Source organism: Passer domesticus, chromosome 7 (genome assembly GCF_036417665.1).
Source record: "Passer domesticus isolate bPasDom1 chromosome 7, bPasDom1.hap1, whole genome shotgun sequence".
NCBI lineage: Eukaryota > Metazoa > Chordata > Aves > Passeriformes > Passeridae > Passer > Passer domesticus.
In genome coordinates this window covers 49,992,681-50,017,260 of record NC_087480.1, presented here as the reverse complement: position 1 = coordinate 50,017,260, position 24,580 = coordinate 49,992,681, and the positions used below count along the sequence as shown (strand labels likewise).

At 35.4% G+C, this 24,580-nt stretch overlaps 1 long non-coding RNA gene across 1 annotated transcript; it reads right to left on the bottom strand.

The window, feature by feature from the left end:
• Positions 1–7,434: 7,434 nt before the first annotated feature.
• Positions 7,435–24,161, bottom strand: LOC135304146 (uncharacterized). Its single transcript, XR_010365591.1, has 4 exons — positions 23,875–24,161; positions 9,164–13,386; positions 7,577–7,622; positions 7,435–7,481 (listed from the first exon to the last, which is right to left on the bottom strand). It is a non-coding gene; the product is annotated as an uncharacterized LOC135304146 (long non-coding RNA).
• Positions 24,162–24,580: the final 419 nt, after the last annotated feature.

The window sequence follows — 24,580 nt, the reverse complement described above, 5'->3', positions numbered from 1 at the left end:
TGTTTATGAGACAAAATTTTCAGCATCCATAAAGATTAATTTCAAGAAAGAGATATAGTCTTAGCTATGTGAAAGCCCTTTGTGGTTTGTGGCAAAACAAAAATTTTCCTCCTGCTCTTCAAAGCTTCCTGTCTAAATTTTCACTCTACAGATACATAGGTACAAATTTTAAGTCTACTAAAGGAATTTCAATTCAGACTTTTTTTAAATGAAAACTAGATTTTGACAAGTAATTTAGTTTTGGGGAAAAAAAAAATCATGCTTTAGAGATATTTAAATTCCAAATATATAGAATCTTGGTGCTTTGCCTGGTTTTTGCTAAATTTTGTTATATTCTTCAATTTCCAGTTGATTTTTTAGTCTTCTTTACTGAGAAAAATATAGATTTTTTCAAAACTGAAAATTTTCTCCTCTGTAGCAGCTCCAAGATGAGACCTTTCTCTTACTCTTAAGGCTTATTCACATCTGCAAACTCAAATTGTCCTGTTAGAAATCAGAAGAAGAATCTACTTGCTTTGCAGAACATAAGAACACTCATCAGGGGTTCCAGAATATACTTCAAATAACCCTCTTCATTTTCCTTTAATCCAGCCCTGTTTGCTGTACCTAAAATGCATTTGTCAATGTCCAGTAAAATAGGACTATATTATTGGTCCTCATTTACAAAAAGGGGTTTCTTCATTCAGTGTACTGACTCAGAGTTACTTACTCAGTTTCTGCATGCAAAAAGTTCACTGGAGGAAAAAAATTCACACTCCATTATACAGAGACCCTCAAGTAATGTATCAGTTCACACCTTATAAAGATCTATGATATGGTTCTGTTCCTGGTAATATGATTAAGTAAATCACTTATAACCCCTGCCTATTTTATTAAATAATGGACAGACTCTGTCACTCTAAATGCAGATTAAATAACTTTATTAAGAAGCTAAAAGGCATTGTCAGAATAAGACAATAAAAAGTATATTCCAAACCTAGCCACTGTCCATTCATAATATTTTGAATGCAGCTCAAGAAAACAAATAAATACCAGAGGATTTTTAAGGCACTTTTCCTAAAGCAGTAATCAATATCTGCAAGTTTCTAGTCTGTTAAGAAGGTCAGCAGACAGTGTCTGGATAAGTAGACCGCTTGCTGTGGTCTTTAGTTATTTTTGTTTTTCCATGGGGATTTGAAGCACTGATTGGTAACCTTTTATTTAATAACTTTGCATCTTTTGGGTGTTGTTGAATTTAAGGTGCAATAAACAATTTTTTATATGAAGAAAGGCCACCACCTCAAATAATCATCCCTCCTCTATTAGATAAACAACTCCACTTTGTCTGTACTTCTCTCCTTCCTCTTGAGCATAGTTACAAATGACTACAGCACCTGAAAAGTAGCACATTCTTTGGGGACCTGACTTCAGAAACTGGAATAATTTATAATTGTCATAGAAGTTGCATTTTCACCACTCATAGGGTTACTTTCTGCCACTTTCAGCCTACCTGGGCCCAATATGAATGTGACTTATTTACTCTATGGAAGTTTATTAAGTTGTGTTCAGATAAAAGCTACAAGAACAGAGTAGTATCTTCGAAGTTATGGACCAGGTAATTAATTCTGAATTTCAGTGGAAAATCTACTAAAGTTCTATTGCAGCCATATTAACATCAAATGAGTCCATAAGATTCATATTCCTGCAATAAATATCAGGGAGTTAAGAATGATTAAGCAATTATTGTTAAATGTTACAATGATAAAATGGCAAAAAAGCCCTAAAGAAGTTAGAAGATTTGCCAGGTCTTTACATCATACATGGTAAAATCTTGAGGTTTGTCTGTATGCAGTTGTAGAGTGCAGCTGGTTAAGGGAAATGTGAATTTATAGCATACTTGATAATCAGCAGTAGTTCACAAATGCACAGAGTATAGCTGAAGTTAAGGTTGCTTGTTCTATTTTTGAGTTATAATAAGTTACTGCACATGAAGTCATTCTCAGTGCTGTATCCTCTGGCAAGTCAAAGAGAAATGCACTGCTCAGGGTAAGTACTATCTGCTGATGAAAACCTTTTCCTTTACATGACTTTTCAAAGAGTAGGAAGAATTCAGTATGGGTCACAAACCACAAACTTACATTGTTATAATTCACTATAATGCAGCTTTGAAATAATTGTTAATCTACTTGTCTTCTTCCCTCATAACTGAAAGCATACTGAGGACCTATTATGGAAATTCACATTTTAGTTTATGAAGACTACATCACTGGAGTGAGGACTGAATGTAGATCAGGAATTTGAGCAGCTACATTCCAAGTGAATCCTTCATTTTCATCAAGTGGAACAGCTACAACAGGCTGTACTTGAGTTAGGTTTTGGGTGAACCATACAGGAGTGCAGAGGCAAATCCAAGGTACAGTAACTATTTCAATTTCTGCTAACAGTAGAAACCTGAACATCTACTTTTGTGCTACCTTTTAGTTCCTGGGCCACTGCATACACCATGATATATATGCATGATGTAGGCATTAACACTACTCACAAAAATTAGCTGGTTTTTTTTTCCTACAGAGCAGCTTGAATGGAAACCATGGACCTAATTGGTTAGAGAAGATTTCACCCAATTTCGTTGTCGCTTAGTGAGAACATATTTCCATACTGTCAGTTTTCTTCAACATTAGGTTAATGTGTTTCATCTCATATTTAAATTTTTCATTGTTAAATGTATTTCTGCAGTTGTAATTAAATGTAATGAAAATAATTATTTCTCAGGATTGTCCTTGTGACTGTTTCTTATTCCCTATTCCTTTCCTTCCTTGTTTCTTTTTCATCCAGAAGAAAGAATACATCAGGTCAAACTATAAACTCTTAGTCAATATTGGGCTTTCTTTAAGGAAACCTGAATGTATTATTTCTCTATTGAAACTTACTAGTTTGTGTTGTTAAATTGTCACTATGACTGGCTCAGAGATATATGAGATAGTAAATTTTAGAAAATTCAAGCTCCTTGATTGTATATCATCAATCATTTCAGATCCAGAGTTTGGAATAGATGTTAAAAATGTTTGATACTTTATGCATTTTGGCAGCATCATTAGCAAAACAAGAGTCACCTACAAGCCAGAAAACTGAAAGCTGGGCATGATTTTGTAATATTTAACCTAGAGAAATACCTTTTCTACAAAGCTCAATTATCTATATTTACCACTTATCTGAAGTTTTTCTGTATGGCATCTAAACTCCCTTGTTTAAGCATAAAATTTATGTAAACACCCATCTGTAAAAAATAATTAGCTTTGCCAGAGGCAAAAAAAAAATCTTTTTAGAAGAGTCTTTAAGGAAAAAGACAGGAAAGAAGACAGTAAAACTAAAAGAAAAAAGAAAAGGTGGCTGAAAAAAATAAATAGAGAAAAATCACAAGGAATGTAAGAGACATCAGGCTGGTCTCCTCAAGGCCATGGGGTTCATAACAAACATATGACATTATAAAGACTGGCAGCAGAGGTTGTCTAAAGAGTTGTCAAAACAACATGGTATTAAACAGAAAAAATGGCAAAGGTTGTGAAAGATGGGCCACCAAGAAGTGAGAAGCTCTTCCCTTCCAAATAGGCTAAAGGAGCATACCTGGAGGAAATCATCAGCTTGCTTGCCAGAAGAATTGAACTCCTGTTGATGTGTTATGGTGATGGATGGTAGAGTAATCTAAATCATTTGCTTTCACTTTGCTGCCTGATTACTGCATGTCATCAGTCTTATTTAAAAAAATAATAATAATTAAGCACTGACGAGAAAGGTCATCTGCTTGTGTCATTCTGGCAGTTGCACTCCACATACCCTGCTGGAGGCAGAAACTCTGCCTCAGCTGAGAGATGCCCAGTTTGTTTAAATGGGAGAAGCTGCTAGAAAGTGTGTGAATGACAGCCAGGAATCACTGAGCAGGGAAACTCTTCTCCTGAAGACCCACAGGAGATCCTGAGGAGTTTAGTGCCTGCAAGCCACTGCAGAAGAAGAAGAAAAAATTAGAAAATTATAGGAGAGAATAATCTGCTTTCATAACTCTATTTGATATTATTTTTCCTCTACACACAAGATTTGTTTTGTCTATCTTCCTTGAATGTTTGTACTTATCTACCTATCTACTCCTATCTTCTAGGCAAAAATTGGAAAAGATTGATTTGGAACAGCCAGCATGCAGCTACCACAATGAGATTTGTCATGAAAGTCAAAGCATTCCCTGGTCAGATAACATTATCTGTGAAACTTTAGAGCCAAATACTTACACTTCAATGAAAAAATATTTGTACAATAGGAACATTTAAGTACCTAATTTTCTGTATATTTTTTCCCACAAATTCATTAACTATAATATTTGTGAAAGTAATCACAAAAGCAGTGTGTACACAATTGAAATTAATTCATTTAAAATCAAAAGAATATTCATATAAATATGTTTGCTGTATTCATCCAATTCTAATTATTACTTACTTTTGACATCTGTGAAAATCAGATAAACTATTGAAATAGAGTCTGAAGAACAAGTATGAAATGAACATGCATCAGAAACTATATAAAACTTTAACTACAAATATTCAATTCAATTATATTGCAGGAAGTCATTGACCAGCTTATTAGTATGATAAAAGTATGGAAATTATTGCAGTTTAAGAACACATAGGGGGGTACTAACATGTTAATTGCAATTAAAGCCTGATATCAATTCCATGTAGGAAGTCCAAGTTTTTACTGATTTTAATGAGAGCAGAAATGTTAATTAAAGGGCTTTTATTTTATATTACTAAGTCTTGCTGGTGAATCTAGCAAGTAAGATGACTATTGCTGACAAAAAGACATCCAGCCAGTATCCCTCTTCCTGCCCCTGAGCCCAAAGCTCCAGCAGAAATGCAGTGACCACCCAGCTGGGCTGGCATTTCTGTGCCCCAATCATTAAGGCTGCTTCTTTAACAACACTTTTCATTGCTCCCTCATTGCATCAATGAGGCATTGCAATATTAGCTAATTATATAATTAGTGGGTTTTGGTACTTCTGTCAGAGCCAAAAATACAAATGCTGGGAAGAAATAAATACCCAGTAAATTTTGCTAATATTGTGGTAGAATCACAAAGTTGCCTCCTCCCTTCTCAATGAAAGAGAAAACAACAAGGACCTTCATTCTAACCAAAATATCCAACCCAGAATTCAGTCCTCATCTGGCTTGAGCTGAGTTCTTAAGAACTTACATGAACTACTTTAGCGTGTTTTTATTGTATTTTATTTATTCGAGTAGCTTGTACTTTACAATATAAATTATTAAACTTCTCCACACCAAACTGCCCTGAATTATATCACTCTTGAGCTAAATATTGGTCAACATGATTGATAATGCTTCATGCAAGCTGAAAACTATAACTACATGTTACAAGCAACAATAAAGAGAATATTGGAGGCAGCAGCTGCATCTGCCTAAAGCAAACACTTAGTCCTTGCTGTGACAACATCTGATGGAAAGTTCTTGCCATTTTTTCTGTCCTGTGTATAACCAACATGAGCAAGGGGGGTTTCTCCTCTTTCTTCCCTTTGTTTGTATCTAGTATAAAACGCATAGGAATACAGAAGAACCACATGCTAGAATTAAAACACATTGTGAAGTGTCATTCAGTAGATACAGTAGCAAGCAAAGTAATATAGAAAGATATTGCTGGCATATCCTTATTCTCAGTTGTCTTCTTACAATCTGGACTTCACAATGGGCCATGAGTATGCTTTAAATTTAGTTTAAAATTAACTTCAGTATTCAGTTCTTTAGCATCTGCATAGAGGAGCTGGCAACCTTTGGTGAAAGTGGTGCTTTTCTCCTGCCTTTGAGCTGTCTGACACTACACAGACAAACCAAGCTGTCATTTAGGTCACTGTTAGGTGATCCGTGCCACACAATAATCCTGTGGTTAATTCTGCATTTTGCATCTGAGCTGCTAACTAAACTTTGCATACAGTGGTACTTTTAAAAAAAATTATATAGTCATTCTTCCTTAAGACTGGAGGTGAGGAGGCAAAAGTCAGAAGTTAATTCTTGCTTCCTACAATTTAGTACTGCAACCCCTTTCTTGTGGTTGTGAATGCTGATGTGTATGTGTGCTGCAAGGTCCAAAATCACACAAATTAAAGTGAGTATGTTTTGTCATTTGCTTTACTTACAGTGTTAGCAACTTTTCTTCCCATGGCTTCCATTTTCCTCTCTAAAAGACACTCGAACATATATCAATAGAATTCTTTGTGACTCTAACTAACTGAGTTATATTTTTTTCAGCAGTAGTAGGTGTTGAAGAATTTGAATTGAAATTTGAAGGTTCCTGGCTCCCAAGCCAGCAGGAGATGAGGTTTAATTGCTTGGAAATACATTTTCACAGCTGATACTGGGGAACAGAAAAAGTCTGTATGTCAAGAGCCTCTAAACTAATCATTTAGCCATAACATGCACCACCCCATACCTGGGGACAATGTAACTGTTAACAGCTTGAAGCTGTTGGAAAAATATCCAATGAGAAGCTTTCCTCTAATTTTCTAATGCTATTCTTCATCCTGAATAAACTAATGGAGGAGAAATGTCTTATTTTCAATTCTGTCAGTTCAAATGAAAACAATTGTGTGTTCAGCTAGTTTTAGCACTGGAATTTACTAGATCTGAGGTTGTTCATTAAGGCAACAATTTTGAACTTTCTCAGTTGTTAATACACTGGCTATATAAACTCTGGGGCTGTCTGGTATATCTGGTTACACTCTGGAGACTGAGATTTGGTTTCCAGCACTACAGATCAGGTCAAGAATGGCAATATCAATTAGCCATTAGTCACTAGATCTCAATTTACCATAATAGAAGGTCATTTCTTCTGAGCATTTTCTCCCTGGAAAGGAAGAGGAAATGTAGGAAACTCTCAACATATTGAAAATTGGAATATGGCAGACTTGGTTATGACTTCTGAGTAGATAATAAGGATAAAAGGTTTATTTCTTTTTGTGCTTACTGTTTTACTGTGGGGCAGGTTCTGCATATATTGACTGTGTCTACTATAAATCAGTCTTCTTTTTTCAGGTTTCAAAATTTGAAAGTTTGAAATGGAAAATCTATCTAATCTCACCAAGAGTCAAACAGATTATGCCTGACTCAACACAGGCATATGAGAGACAGTGAGAAACCTCACCTGTGCAACATCCCACTATTTGCTGCTATAATTATTCCTTTCCCATTGCTTCGATGAAGGACAGAGCAGGGGTATAGGTCTGCCTTTTCCTGTGATTTCACCAACTAACCTTTTGCACTGGCTCCTGAAGGAGCCCCTTGCTCCCTGAGGCTGCAGAAGGGCAGCACAGTGCCCCCGTGATCACAGGGCTCCTGAGCGCTGCGGGTTTGAGCTCTGAGGAAGAGAAGGGGTCCGTGACACTCCTGTAGAGGTTTGTTCTCCTGCCACACAGGAAGCCCATAACAACTCCCAAAATCTGTAAGTGTCTATAAAACATGTAAGCATGAGACATAGCTGAGTTGTTCATAATTTTATAATTCAAGTTGTTCAAAGAACAGGGAGGATATAGATGAACACTTACCTCCAGTTATCACTGGAGAGTATTAATTTAGCAATAATCCCTTAAGCTAAAATAAAATAAAATAAAATAAAATAAATGAAATTGAATTGTTTTTCATAAAGAATCCCAGTGAACTGCCCAAGTTTAGCAGGAAAAAGTGTTATGAAACTCAACTTTATTAGAAAATTAATCAAGAAAGTGGAAAGACATAACAGGAGAAAGAGCAGTTAGCATCTCAGATCAAATCCTTATTTTTGTAATAGACAGTATCAGCTGGAAAAAAAATTGCAAGACAAGATTCAAAACTTAGAGGATGCTTGTTGTGAATTGGTCTTACCTAAAACAGGTATTTGCAATTAATATAAACAGAGAAGGGATGCCTGCTGGTAGCTTTGCTAACAATCATCTGACAGACAGTTAACTATAGAAAGGTCAAAGGTCAGGGCTTTTAATCTATAGGTTGATGATCCCTTGGGGACAGTGTGGTGTGAAAAAGAATTTGGTATGCTTGATGCTATTATAGGCAGGATCAGCCTGTCAAAATCCATTAGCACTCACTTTTCCTCCAAATAAGCATTAAGCCAGCTTTTGGTACGATTTTTTCAATGTAGATTTCTTATCATTCTTAGTTAATCCTTTATAAGCATGAAACATTTCATTCCTTATATGCTAAAGAGTGATTTTTCAGGACTTTGTGAAATGCATGCTATATTCTTCAATTAGGTCTATTTAGCACGTTGAACATATTTCTGATAGGCTTAAAATTAAGTGGAAGTGTCTACAAAGAAAAAATAGTCATCTTGAAAGTGCAGCTTAATGTGTGGGGCACGGTGTTATCTCGTGTAAGTTTCTTGTTTATAGCATGACAAAGACCAAAACAAATCTGAATACTCTATTTAACAGGAAATCAGAAATAATTTTAGTCCTGTTTTATTGCTTTCAGACCCAAAGTGTTTTAACTTGACATTTTCTCTGAATATTTTATATGTTCTTTGACTCTCTAGATAGCTGTAAGGGAGAAAAACTTCATTTGCTTTTCATATTTGTTCATTGCAGTTTCAAAAACACTTCTTATAATGACCTTGAAAGTAAAGGAAGTTGTGAAGGTTTTTTGCTATGTGACATTCATTAGTAAGCAATGCAGAAAGAATGTTAATAGTATGTTGCTGAAATATGTAAAGAAATGTATTTTTTTCATTATGTTAAAAATCAAGATGTGTCGCTTAAATGACAATAAGGTGTAGCATATGTACTGAGAATATTCTGAAAGCTTTTATCAGAGCAAAGAACAGTTAAGAAAATGTAATAAAAGCAAAATGAAAACAAATTTCTCAGCAGATTATAACATATTTATAGCAGTTACATAATACATGTTTAAGTACGATTTTAAAATCTTCAATAAAAAGTTATTACATGTAGCTTTGAGTCTGACTTCTGTCAGCTACAGAACATACAGCCTTACATATATTTCCATCCCATATGTCAACCTTTAAAAATAGGTTTAGAAAATAGAATGAAGTCTTTTGATGTTCGCTATCATAACTTTGGCTGTTTTTAAAAAAAAAATCAAATCAGTGCCTTCCAATATGTAACAAATCTTGACTTTACCTCCCCAAAGATTACATCTGTATGTTGAGAAAGGCTCAGTCAGTCTGGTTCATTTGATGGGCAGATGCATGTCATGCAGTTCTTGATGAGAAACTTGTGAGCATCCTTTGGCCGTGTCTACTTTGAGCTGTCAGATGGTTTTCTCTTGGGTATCTTTCCTTTTGCTGTGCATCAGACCAAGATAATATTTTATTGTTGGTCATAATTAATAATTCATTGAAATGCATCAAATGAACACACACACAAAAAAAGGGTGGATATAAATCTTATTAGGTCCCTGGATAAAGTCACAGTATGCCTTTGCATTTTGAATTTCCAGGCATATATTATATCATCCAATATTGAAACAAGCTGAGAAATGTAATATAAAAATTTGATAAATTGCTTTCTGCCTGTAAATGAGAAAACAGGCTTGTAAAATGTGAAATGAACCATTCTGGCAAAGAAGAATTTGAGTTTAGAGTGTAAACACTTGAGTTAATGGCTAGGGTATCTCTGAGTCTCAGAAGCTGTGGTACACAGGGAGGGTGAAAGTGAGGTTATGGAAGCTCTTCAATATTTTACTTTGAACATCCTTGCAGGCCTTAATTAGACAGATTACCTGTTATGCATGGTGCAGTGTGCTGAACAGTTTTAAACTGGCTTGTCCTCAAGGCAAATGGAAGGCAAAGTCAAAAAGAATTACACTCTACACAAATAACAATGAACCTGCTATTAAAGTTATGGGGAAAAAATAAAACCTTCCCAGTCCATACGCTATTTAATTTTTAACTAACAAAAGTGTTTGTTAAAGATTTACTGACCACTTGTATTTTTGTACCTATTCTGTCCACCCTTCACTGTCTCAATCTGCATGAAATCATAATAACATTTAATGTTGTAATTACTTGACTTTTCCTGATTTGTGTTGCTTTATAGCTAAGAAAATGTGACAGCATAATGAAAACTTCTTTGACATGAAAATTAGGAAATGCTTTCTTTATTTATATAGAGTAGATTTTTAAAATTCCCAGTTCAATTCCATATCTCTAACAGAAAGCATGGAGAAGCAGTAAGTATGTTTACTAATGGTTCCAGGATACAAGTGTTAACTTGCTGTATATATGCTAAATTCCTGAATCTATTTAATCGGTTTATTCAGCCAGCCACCTACAGGGAAGGTCACCATGTCAAGCAATGCTGAATGGTATTTTGTGTGAATTGGGAACAGAACTTTTAAAGGCTAGAGGTTTAGGAACATAAACCAGATGTGCTCATTTGAAATAGTCTACTTATTAAAAAAAGGTCAAACATTTAGATCTTTTTAAAATCTTGCTGTCAGACACACTCCATAGAACTAAGAATTTTACTGTTCTGAATTGTATGTATTTCACCAATTTCTTAGATGAAATATGTCATCTTGATCCTTGCCATAAATATATTACTTTCTTGTTTATGGTCTAATATCACAAGTAAGAATTTTATTAATTCTGTCAAATTAATATTTTTCAAGATAATTACTTTAAAAATCCCTTTACATGTTTTTATTTTTATTGTTCAGAATTTCTGCTAGCAATTAATTCATATATTGGTTTATAAAGCTGTTTTTTCAGTCAACACTAGGTAATGGTGTGGTAGTGTGGAGATGTTTGTTGGTTTGGGGTTTTTGTGGGGGGAAGAGAAGGGAGGTATTTCCATATATACCTGTCTAAAGATGGATCCCTTGTCCACAGGAGTCACATTAAAAATCATATCATTATGAGTGGAATTTAGCTCTGTTGGTCACTCTGCTAAACTGATTTACTGAGCCACCTACACTGACTTACAGGATCTCATTTCTTGCTATCAACTCAAATTCCTACATAGGAAATTTTAGGACTTTTTAGAAGAAAAAATATTAAAGCGTGAATCAAGTGACTTGAAAGATGTATAGGGAGAAGGAGTCAAAATTTTTTCCAACGTCCACATAGAATACAGAATATTAAATCAAGTTCTATTCATTCTGCTTGAACAACCAGTCCACCCAAGGCTCTGAAGCTCCTCAGAGCAGAGAAGGTTGAAAGCATCTGTTCTCCTATTCTGAGTCCCACCCTTCTTGCTAGAACCCCTCAAAGGAACAAAGCAGGGGAAAAAAAAAAGAAAAATAAATACCTGATAGAGCAATCAAAAGTTGCAGCAGAGCAGAGAAAATGAAACACCTGCCTTTGATAATATACAGCAACTGATTGCCATGAAATGTCTGTAGTTCTGCTTTCTCTGGTATGGATTACATAGCTATTGACAATTTTCTTATTTCAACTACTTTATGATCTTGAAGGTCATAGGAATCCTGGAGCTGTAATGAACAAAAAGCAAATCTACTCTTTGGAGAAGATATTTTGCCTTCTGCTTGAGCTACGCCACGCTCTGTCTCTCACAGTAACTACAGATAGTAAGGACATCAACCAGAGAGTGGGCTACCAAAACCAGCCAACAAATAAAACCACAAAAACAGCTCACCAAAAAAAACCCACAACTATAGCTGAGGATAATTTTGCCTAGGTTATATTCAGATAGTTTGCATTTGAATACTTTTCACAGAGTGTTCTTTATTCATAGTGAACTGCAGTTGACTTTCCCTTTCTAGGTCAGAAACATTACTCACCCTTCAATGTTCAACTCCTTTAAAAAAAATAAACAAACTTGAATTAAGTTCTGGGTTGTACCCATTTAAATTTACACAGAAGAAAACCCTGAGCAGTGGTACATATTCAGTAAATGTTTTCCTGGAAAGGATTACCTTTTTTTTTTTTTTTTTTCTCTATCTCAAGGGTGCTATGATTTGGGTTTAGATCTTATGAAAAGTTAATCAAGTGTTTTGGAAATATGTTTTTCCTTCTGATATAAAATATGAGTAAAATATATCTAGCATAACCTGTTTTCCAAAAGAGTCTTTGGATTCATAGTGTTATTTCTTAGAATAAGAACAAAATTTGTCATATTTGATAACCTTAGAGCTTTCTTCTAAATTTTCCAAAATGACAAATTTCAAACAAATTCATTTACTGATTCTATACTTTTATGGAGATTTCATAAACCATAAGTACAAAAACATTCGATTAAAAAAAATAAAATGCTTTCCAAAAGTAATAATATTTTTATACATACATGCAAACTTTAAAAATAAAAATCACAAATACATGAGGCAGATATTCTAAGAACCTCCTTCTGCTAATATTTATCTTTATGACTGATAATTTAACTGACTAGTCTCTTCTTTGGGTAATTTATCAAGGTAACATTTTTAGTTCTTAAATGTTCTTACACTATCTGTGATAAAGCTTTGAAAATTTTGGGCTCTTTTTATCAATTTTGTTAATTGGAAATGTGTCCCTCTGACACATAAGTTTCAGAGCTGACCACATGGAATTTTTTTTAAAGTGTGTGAGTTGTTTATCAGTTCATTACCACATTATATTGGTTCAGCCTTCTCTTTAAGGATTAAACATGAACACTGTTTAAATATTCTACTGAATATTTACAACAGTCTGGTTTTTTAAACAAGTGCATTATTTGTACTTTTATTTTATTTGTGGAGTTAAGAGTCAATGAGAGACATTGCTCTATTTCAGAGGCAAAATAGTACAATTTCTTTGCTTCAAAGAGAGTTTACACAAAAAAATACTCCTAGATGGATGAAAATTTTAGGGTTGTAGCACCTGCAGTATTTTTGTTCCTTTTGAAATGTCCACTTTAGTATTTCCTACTTTTTCCAAACTGACACTATATTTTAATTTTGTTCCAACCTAATTAAAGTAGCAGTATCAAAAATCATCATGGTATATGAGACTGTGAATGAAATTCATTCAATTAATATAAGGTCATGAGAAACTGTAAATAAGTATTTTATATTAGCACACATATCCTTAGTTTATTAATCCTTAATTATTTGCTTCATTGTTTCCAAAAGCCTATTTTGCTTCTCAGACATGATAACAAATAGTTGACTTGGTTTGCAAAAGAGAGGTTATACTAGCATGTGGCTTAAAAAGACATCTGATGGAGCATTGCTATTATTCAGATATCCAAGGATAAGTACCCAGAGTAGTTCAGTGATGAACTATGACTAGATAGTGTGAAAAGTCTCAGAGGAAAAGCTAAAAGCAGGTGAAGCAAAGTGGCATTTTAGATGCTCAGCTGGAAAGCTGCTCAAGCCAGACTCAGCAGGTCCATCTCACTGGTGTCTGCCTTCTGCGAGGAGCACCCTGCAAATGGAAAAGAAAATGCTGCAGTGGCTTGGATTTTCTGGCAACTATACCTTAGCAGTGAAGATAAAAATTGCTGTTTTGTACTCTCTGACCCATGAAACCTAATTATCTCCTTTTCTTGGTTAAATTGATAGCAAATCGAGCACCTTTTAATACTCCAGTACTACTTCTGAATCTCTGCTTCATTCCTGCTTTTGAATAGGAAAAACTGACCTTACTGTTGTGAATTTGAAACAACCCCAGTGAAGGGCAGAAATAGCTGGAATAACACCCATTCTAATACAATTTAATTAGCTTTGGTTGTTCAGAGGATTCTCCCAGTATAGTGCTGGCCTCACTACATCAAGGTCTTGATCTGACTCATTGGCAAAATGGTCACTGATTTTCCCAGAACAGGAATTTTGCCATGTAGTTTGTGGGATGCTACAGTCTCTGAACATATTCTTATAAAAATATTTTTGAAAAACAACCTCAAAACCAATTTCAAGCATTTTCTGTAATTGTGTTCTTAAATTTTTAATTATTTTTCAGTAATCTCTTTGCCTTTAATCAGCTTAATGATCTGTGATAGAGTAGAGCATAGCATTCTGGGCTTTTATTGTATTAGGTACTGTGCAATGGGAAAAAGGTATGTCTTACCCAAAGTAATGTTATTCTTCTCCACTTTTTCTGACAAAATGTTTTAGACTGTTCACAGTTATCTGCCACCTGTGCAGTTTAATACTGCTTCCAATTATGACAAAGTAAACGTATGCTGTAAAAACCTCTGCTGCTTTATATTCTGTGTGTCACCCTAACAATCTTCTGCCCTGTTTGCCTTTTGTACTGCTGTTGTGCTCTGAACTGATGGTTTCAATGATTTTTCCATTTCTAATCACTGTGCTGGATGATTGTTCTATTAAAGTCAGAGGCCCTACATTGGTTTCTTGCTTCACACCTTATTATTTTATATTTATCTCACACTTATACAAACTTATCTGACCTAAAAGAATTTGTGGGGTTCACAAATAAGGAAGCTGAAAAAGTCTCTTGGTCAATAGTTTCTGAGTTATAGCAGGGTTCCTCCTGCAGTTTTTGAGAATTTTGATATCAAGGAATTCATTCAATCAGTCAGTTGAAACCTTCCTTGCTTCAGACAAAATCCCAGTTCCCTGTCTCCTCACCTTTGAAAAACACCGGCTTTTGCATGAAGGGAAAACATATTGTGGAGCTGACATGATTTCAGCACTCTACTGACTAAGGCTGTTCCATACAATTTTAATTTTTTTCTCATTAAGCGCAGAAGTGTAAAGTAAAACTTCCCGATAGCTGTAATAAAAATAGGAAAGTGCTTCTACAAAGCATAGTTTTGAAAGTTCGGCTTGTTAACTTACATGACTGTTTTCATGACCTTTTTGGATTTGAGAGGCATTTAATATTGGGTTATTTCTAAAGATATTACAGGCCGCATAACTTACTGGACTTGATGGGTTTCATTTGTTTTGACTATACTGTTCCACCCATTTTTAATTCTTGAGAGTACTACTACCATTCCAAAAAGCTGTAAAGAATGAATGTTACCAACTCCTGGGACAGTATTCATTCACTGAGGGAAAATCTCAATCATACTCCCCAAAGCATTACAGATAAAAAGAATGTTTTTTGCTTAAGTACTGCTTAATGCAACTGTTAAGTGCTTTGTTTGTGCTACATTTTATTATAGTAGTCAAACTTACTCCCTTCCATTGTCAATTTACAAAATACATCATCCTTGAATTGCTTTTTGAAGAAAGGCTACTGTGTTAATATATATATTTCAATAATTAATGGAATAATAAAGTAAGCCTAGATTTGACTGTGTTCCCAGTGAAAATGCAAAAAAGAAAATTAACAGTAGCTGTTTTAGTTTTAACAAAATAATGGAACAAATTTTAAAATATAAATATAACATTTAAACTTTTTTAAAAATAATTTTCTTTTTCTTCAATGAGATTAGGTATTTCAACAGTCATTTTAAAATACTGAAAAACATGCTCCATTAAAATGCCCTTTGTGCACTAAAATAAATTGTGTTCAAATTAAGGTTTTGAAAACTGTGAATTGGGGCTTGGATGAATCTTATAAGTAATCATTAAAATCCTTTATTTAGTAGTGATTTAGTTTTTACTGATTTCAGTTATAAATCAAGTTTTCTGTTGACTAGAAATGTCCTGAGACACACAATGGAAAAACTTGTAAAGAAACTCTCAACAGACACCAGAATTAGGAGATAATAAAATAAGGAACTAGACTGCAGCAAAGATAAATCATTGTTTTACTGGTTTGGCTTGGTCTGTTCTTTCCAGCAAGATGCTCCCTGTTATTGCCAAGGTCCTCAATGAAAAACTGGTGAAATTATTTCTAGCAGTAAAATGTGTTTTATTCATCAGGAAGAGTTCGGTTCACAGTAGTCCTTAACTTTTTGACCCTCATATTCCTTGCTGAAATATAATTTGCTTAATTTTGTTTAACCACTAGCTGAAGAAAAAAATATAGCAAGTATTCTTGCAGTGCAGTTTAGAACATCTAGCGTGTCTTGACATTTTGCATCCTAGCAAAATTGCAATTATAATGCTTTAGGTATACCTAACATGCCCCGACACTCCATTTAGATGAACATGGCATTGAAAACTGTTTTCAAAAAACATTTTTGTTCATGCAGTATGCACAGAAAAAATAATTCAGCAATTCAATTTAGTTTTGAAATCAAACTTCAAAAGGTTTTAAGAATGTTTATTACAGAAACAGAACATGGATTTAACAGAATAGAGATGCAGTTAGAATTGGCTAAACATCTTTTCCCTTATAATGCTTATAAAAATATTTTGAAAGAAAAAGAATCACAAGTAAATACTAATCAGAAATTTAAACTCCCCTTTGTGTACCAATAGCCTCTCTCACTCTAAATGCAGGTATTTTGGGGAGGTTAGTAACTTATGTGAGCAAAAGCGTATTGACATCAATATTTATCAAAAATGAGTAAGAATCATAATCATGATTAAATGTGAAGAGGTATTTGAAAGCATTTGTATTTTCTGAAGTCTTTCTATTTCTGAATGCTGAATGAGACCCAAGACTTACTGGTGTGAGCAACGATTGATGGCATGAAAGAGCAGAGTTTAATTCTAATATCAGGCTCAGCTTTCCTCCAGGACACTGGGCAAAATCCTGAATAAGCACCTAAAACGTAGAGTTCAGTCATTTGCTTGTGGCTTGATTTCTGTTGGCAAAACAAATTTGCACATCCTTACTCGCTAAAGCTGTTGTGGCAACTGTCCATGAAACCTGAGGACAGGGGGGACAGCAGGAGCCCAGGGAACACCCAGGGGTTGCTCACGTGTGCACCACACACTGATCAGGCTCTGCAACTCGAAGCCTGCCAGCTCTGCCCTTCAGTCTGGAAAACTCCACTGAACTTCAGAGCAGGGAGGTACCATAGATGCTTGCTTTTCTCTTCCCCAACATGTTTGGCACTATCTGAGCATGCATATTTAGCATTTCTGCTCAGCTTTCTTAACATTCCTTGACACTTGCAAGAAAGTCAAGAATAATGCAGACTCTCATGCTTGACATCTGGCCCTCTGTGTCACTGTTCCTTCCTCTACTATAACTACAGAGAAAAATTCTGAGAGCAGCACAGCTTTTCTCTCTAGGTCAGTTCTTTGACAGGCTGTGATATATTAATAAGAAGCACTACTTTAAATTACTTTGGTAAGCCCCCAAAGAAGTGATTGGAATGAAGAAATGTGGCTCACATCACACAGGTTTCTTGAAGGGAGTCTTAATATCAGCTTTAACAGCACAAAAATCATCTACAACTAGATATAGGACAAAAAACAACTGGTCATTTAGGGGAGCAACCTCCTCTCCACTCTCTCTGAAATGTTGGGGAGTCTGCCTTGGAAAAGCACCTGAAAAGTTTCACGGGTAGAGAAGCTTCTGTAGAGCAAACAACAGTCTCAATACTATATATATATATTTTTTTTTTTTTACTGCCTTTCTCTTTACTGCATACTAAGATTGCTATTGGCACTGTAAGTTATTAGCCCCAGGTTGCCCAAAGCACTTTGGGTGCTAAAAAATCCATTACTGTGGTATTTATTTTGGAGCTACAGACTAGATGAACAAGGGAATAAGGTAAAATTTACCCTGGTAGGCTGAGAATTTCAAAGAAACTACGCTTCACTGAATATATAGATTTTAAATGTCTTTATTAAAGCTTTCATTTAGACATTTCCTAAAATCTTACCATGGTATTATTAAGAACATACAAAATTTGGAAACTGAAAATGCAGAGGTAAACAAATTATTTGTTACAAAAAGGGCCTCAAAGGTCTCTGGGGAAATAGAATATTCTAATATCTGTTTACACCAGCAGAAGTAAATCATATTTCGTAAATATAATGTTAGTCATTTGCAAACATGAAAAATTATGGAGTTTCTTTTGTTTGTTTCAAAGACTTGCAAAACTCATTCAATTTATTTGAGTTAAAGTGAATAGTAAGACTTTGGCTGTAGATGGAAATTCCCCTCTGTGTAAAAATGGCTTTTTCTTTGCATTTTGTCCTTCCTTCCTTCCCTCCTTCCTGTCCTCCCTCTCTTTTCTCCTTCATTTTATTTTCCTCTTTTTTGTCCCTTTTTTTTTTTGGTACAAAGACATACCTTAGTTTTCAAAAAATAAGTTAATTTTCCATAGGTCAAACTAGAAAACTGAAATGAACCATCTGAAATGACAGCTTTCAGTCAAAGTCTCTATGTCACAGATTCCAAATTATTTGTGTAGTGAATTGAATTTTGGATTATGGCTTCCTTTCCATTTCTCATTACAAGCTTTGAGATTTTTAAACGTTGAATTTTAAGACATGAGAAAGAGAAATCAAATAAACAACACCAAGCAAAAACAGGTTTCAAACTGTTTCAGAAAGTACAGTTTCTTCAGGAATGGTGAAAATTATTAGAAAACATGAAGGGCAAAAATAAAACGTAAAAAATTGATTTGCTAGTGTGTTCATACTGAAATTAAGAACTTTTCCATTTGAAAACCCCTCAGAAACATTTAAGTGGTTTAGGCTCTGAGGTATTTGTTTGCCACAGCTGCCAGGAGGGTACAGCATGCACTCTGTGCTGTGGTGTCCATCAGTCCCACAGAGTGCACCCATCATGTTAAAGAACCCCACCACTCCTGCAGACAGCTACATTACAGAAATTCATTAGGAATAATGAGGAAGATGACTTCAGGAGCCATTGACAAAACTAAAGGTGAGTTCAGCTTGTACCTAGTTTTAGCTTGTTTATCCTTCTGCTGTTATACTATCTGCCAGATTTCAGGCTTCTCTTTTTAGCTTCACTATGATAATTCAGAATATAAATATCAAACCTACATGTCTCAGGGTGTGGTATTCAAATTATACATAACAGAAGGAAATCTGTAAATATATGAAGTCAGTTCGAAGAGTTACTAGGCTGTCATCTTCTTAATAAACCATCATAATAAGTAGGTCATATCTTGAGAATATTATACAGAAAAACATTGCAAATACTTTGTTTTAATTTTCTATTTATTGGTAAACAAACCGTAAAATGGATATTTTAAATAAATTAATATTTCCAGAAAGCACAATTTGATGTCCATTCAGATTGAATTAGACTCTTTGCAGCTAAATTTGGAAAACAACATTTTCCCACACTCTTTTCTTTAAAAAAAAAATAAAATTCCATTCTATCTACCTGATTAATACAGTGCAGTTGTTGTACCATAGCGCAGCCAAGGGAGAGATGGATTAATATGTCAGCTGAAATTGACAGTAGGATGACTAGTAACCTTCTTGATAGAATTCCATGGGGTTTCAGACCTTCTAGGTAAGCGCTTATAGCCCAAAATCCTGGTTTTAAGTAAAAATATGCAATTACTGAAGTAGCTTTTATTTTGACACAGAGTGCTAAAATTAGGGGGCTTGTAAAAAAAAAAAAATTAAATTTATTTTTCTCTTTGACAATTATTGAAGCAGGGCTTTTTTCCATCTTGTTCCAGAGACTGAGGAGCTTGCTTACAAAAGTCAGAATTTTTAGACTCACAGGAGTGCTGCTATAAAATGTATCAATCACAAGGTTAATGCCATAAAGAACTTGATTTTTTAAATCCTAAATTATATCTAGAAAAATAATAAAAGAAAATTTATTATTTTAAATTAATACGGCCTCATGACAATCAGGTTTGCTTTATTATTTTTTTTTAAGATAGTATCTCAAATGGCATTAGAAAGGTTTTTGGTTAATTATGTAAAATATACGAGTGTATAAGAGGATCCATCCCTTTTACACAAGAGTTCAAATGGAATCCAAACATGTTGCAAACAAAACCAAAAGTTGTATGTTACATACTAAGCCTCACAACATTAATTGTCTAATCTTACAGAATTAAAGGTTTGAAAATACACTGCTCAATGTCTCCTGCAGACTGTCAAATATGAACTCTTCTGCCAGAGCTCTCATTTGCACTGTCTAAACAGCTATGTCTCACCCTTCATTCAGAAAATGACCTTTTATAACTATAAAGAAAATTAACAGCAAAAACTTCTTTCAAATGGCATGAGATAAAAATCCTATTTAATCTGCAATAACAATTGCTTTATTTCTAGGAGTTTATTTTCCAAAAAGTATAGATTTATCACCTGTGGAGTTGTGAAAGAGTATCATACAAGGACATAAAAATGCAGTTGTTTTGATTAGAAAATTATATAATTGGAGATAGATCTCCAAAGAATTTAACACCCACCCACAAGGAGTGTGTTAGTGTTGGAGCAGCTGCTACTAATGAGGAGCTGCCCCACAGCCAGCCAGGTTGGGCACAAGATAATGATGTCCTGCCTCTCATCTGGCAGAGTTCCTGACAAGAAAGGCAATGACGTGACACAAAAGGCCTGCAAGGGGCCACTGGGCTCCTCGACTTCCTCTCCACCAGGAACTGCCTGGGAGCACTGAGGCCACATATCTACACCTCCAGTCTGCACCTCCATTTAGTTCAACCCTAAAATTAGGCATATCATTTCAAGATTATGATGCTCACGTCTGGCAGAGACATAAAGTGTGGAACATCTGCAAGCATGGAAAGATTTTATGAAAGCAGACATTACCCATTAATCACACTTGGCCACTTTTCCTATCATATCCCAAGGTTTCTCATCTAACTATGAAGACCAGAACCTTGGTATGTCTCGATCAATTACTGTAAACAAAACAAAATTGATTTGCTTTAGATAGGTCATCAGTGTGGAGGGTGGTGGTTTTGGCTACCAAGATCTAAGTTGTTCGACCTGGGAAATCATTTCTGAAAGATTCAGCTGGAATTAATCATTTGACTGAACCTATATATGTATAACATTTCCTTCTCATCTTGGTTGAGACAGATATATCCTAATTCACAGTGGAAAACTAGTAATTTGGAGGGTTTGAGCAAAGGGAAAACATTGGACAGTGCAGAATATATTAATACCTAAGATGCCTCAGGTGAGAATTTCTCTGCAGAAAAAAAAAAACAACTTGTAGAAAGTGATGAATGAAACCAAAAAGTCTCATGGAAAATATTAGGATTCTATAGAATTTACTCTGAATTTTTAGAATTTCAAATAAAACTTTGCCTTTTTCATATTTGTTAAGCTGATTGCAATAAGCTATAACAATGGACTTACTATTTCTTTACTGGAGTTACATTTCTTTACTTAAATCCCTTGGGTGGTTGAAATCCTGGCTGAAAAAAGTAGTTTTTCTTATATTTTATAGGGCTGTCCCACAGAATCTGACAGCAGTTGTAGAGAGCATTAAGATGCACTAATCATGGCCAGCATTTTAACTTTAGAAATATTTTCTTGATGTGACATACACAGAAAAATGGCCAAGCCCAGAATGCTGTTCAGACGTAGCAACTTCTATCTCTCTTCTTTATCCATGGGATAGAGAAATTATTCATTATTAACAGTAAACTTAAATGTATAATTGATTAACATGAATTTTGTAGAATGTACAAACAAAATTGAAAGACATACCTGCACAGGAAAATTATTTCCTGAAAGCCTGATAGAAAGCCAGCAGGTTAATCCATTTCTTCAACAAGCTTTTGACTGCCCCTTAAACTTTTGAACCTGAGGAGAACTGAATTTTCCTCTCTTTAATATGGATATACAAAATTCTCTTTTTCCCAAATATTTATCTGTATCACTGTAATAAAACATCCCAAAGGCCTATGCAGAGTATACCCTCTCAAAAAGAGTAATACAGACCTCTCTGAAGCTGGTCTTATAGGTTTTCAGAATTAATACAAAGATTTCTCAAACAAGATAGTTACAGCTCTTTCTTCTTTGATTAATTAGTTAGGTAACTGCAAGGTCTGTATTACATGTCTCTATGCTTTAACTGTTTGCCAAAAGCACCTAAACCTCTGTTGCTCTCTTCCCCTTTCCACCAGCAGTAGAAATCCAAGGGACCAGCAGATGATGGTAAATTAGAAGCAGTGGTTTGAAAGTGGTTGCTATCTAAGCCTCACCAGTAAAAAGCCTTCCATAGCAGCCTGTAAAATCCTTGTCTCTCCTGCTCATAGAGCACATTGAGCACTGGGAGGAGGTGAGGCGCTATCAGCATGCCTCAGTGGTTCTTCTGAGGCAGCTTCTTTCTATTTTGGTTCAACCTTTCAGCCTGGTGACCCTGTGCATGCCATGGTGACACATCCAAAAGGACCAATCTCCACAGTGGATGTAAATGTGGAAGTGGTGGAAGACATTCAGCTCATTATAGCTGCAGTGGAAGGGGCAGCTGGTTTACCAAAAGTTTGCTTAACTCAGACTCTAACACAGATACTGTAAAGCTGCTGCCTGCCTGACATATCCTGTCCAGTATGAAATATATGTTAATTTTGCCGTTTGGATCTTCAAACACAGCTCCATGGTGGTCTGTCTTGTCATATAAGCTTTAAGGCTGAATTTCAATTTGTTTTCTCTAGAGAAATAAAAGCATGACATTGTCAAGATGGCACTTCCTGACTCGCATTAGTATGTGCTACAGTCTTGTCCCTGCCTGTGCCTGAGCACCTGAATGTTGGGAAACAGTGCTGATGGGGATGAGGTGGTGACAGAGTAAATGAGGAAACATTTAATGCAGAACAATAGATTTTTTTAACACACAGTTTACTGTTCCATAAAAATTACAGATTGAAGAAATCTTGTGGTTTTTCACATTCCTCAAAATTGTTCTTATTCCCTAAACTCTACTGATACATCGCCTAATTTAATTTTAAAAGAGTAAAGTGATAGTTACTCACATTTTCCCTTTTTTTTTTTTGTTCTTACTTATAAACTCTGCACACCTGGGATTGCTAAAAGCTTCCCCTTGCTCCACTGAGGTGTTTATCTTTTCTTCCTTATTACTGTTTTGGGGAAGAAAATGTGTATCTGGGGCCAGTATGGTGATTACTCACAGCACTCCCTAGTTAAACAGCTTCAGTGGTTCCTCTGGGTAAAAGTTTACAAGAATGCCTTTGAACTTTCTCTTGAACAGGGTTTCCTTTACAGTTTTTTTGATACTGATAATTCTTTTTCAGCTTAATCTTGATGTGGCATCTACCTTCAGGAATATAATTAGTAGAAAGTACATTTTTTTCTGCTGCTAATATAGTGTACAAGCATTAGTAAAAATATTCAAAGGCATAGAAATCCAATCCTTACATACAAACTTTTCCTAGTTTAGAAAGTATTTGTTATGTTTAATGTTGCTCTGAGAAATGATAGTGCTGAATACCATACGCATTTTATATATAAAATAGTTTTATTTATTCAACTGTACTAATTGTCCCAAAGCATTAAATAATGAAAATCCTTTTACATTACACTGTACTACCAATTCCTTAAAAACTGCAGTATAATATGCTTTAAAAAAATATATGTTTTTCAAGGTTCAATTACTGTCATGGCAAATATCCAGACCAGTGAACAAAGACAATAAAATACCTTGTACAAAGTTAGAGGCCCCTGAACACTTTTATTATACTGTACACACTGGAATCCATGAAAGAGTTTTTAGCCACTATAGTCTGGGAAACCATCTGGTTTGTTCTGTTTTGAACAAAGAAAGCCATTTTTATATTCGTACTTTTCCCCCTTATTGGAGGGGAGGACTTATGCTACCGTAGCGAAGATTGTGTCAGCACTTCCTTTATTAAATCCATTATAAGAACCAAAAGAGAGACTGGAGAGTCATCAAGTGTCTGCAGGTGGAGGCAGAGGGAGGTGTGAGACCAGAGCAGCCAGGGACCTTCCTGCTGCCCGGGCTGTGTGCGCTGGCCCAGCGGAGCTGCGCAGGCCCCGGTGACTTCCCCGCGGCATGATCGGGGAATTTCCTTACTGAAAAACTCACCTTGGGCTTGGTGATTTCATTACTGAAATACCTTGTGCTTGGTGATTTCATTACTGAAATACTCACTTCGTTCTTGGTGCAGCCATCATAAGAGCAGGAGTCTACCCATGGCTGTCCACTGGGCCTGTCCCTGGGTGACATCGTCTCCCGTAGGGGCCGTCATTCAGGCAGGGTTGTTGGACTGGATTTGGGGACAGATATGGGATGCAGGCAGGTTTGTGTCCACTTGGGATCTGTCCTGGAACAGCGCCTGAGCTGGAGGGGGCCGCAGCAGAGCAGGGCTCTGGGCCTGCAGTCCCCACAGCACATGGTGGCAGCACAGAGTGCCATCCACATTGTCACCCTACGGGCAGGGGACACTTGCCTGTGGTGAGGGCCGGACAGTCCCTGGTACTTGGTGGTGTCAATACAAATACAGAATAACAGAAAACGAGAGGAATGCCAATGACATTTCAAAACTCTGAAGAGATACGCTCCCGCTCTGATATACAGTAGAAAAAGCTGAAAAAAATGTTGAGATTTATTTTTTTGTTTCATTTCAGAATTAAATAAGTTTGTAATTGCTACTGTAGCCTGTGGGAATTTCTATCCTCATGAAGTAGGCAATCATGTTAATTAGTTCTAGCTTTTGTTTCTTAGGAGAATTTTTTTACTATACTTTGTGTTCAACACATTTTATAGGCCGATAAAAATCAGCATTTGATATTAAAAACACAGAGACTTCCCTCTCAAGATTCCTATTTTGCTTTTCATTAGTGACAGAAAGTCTTAT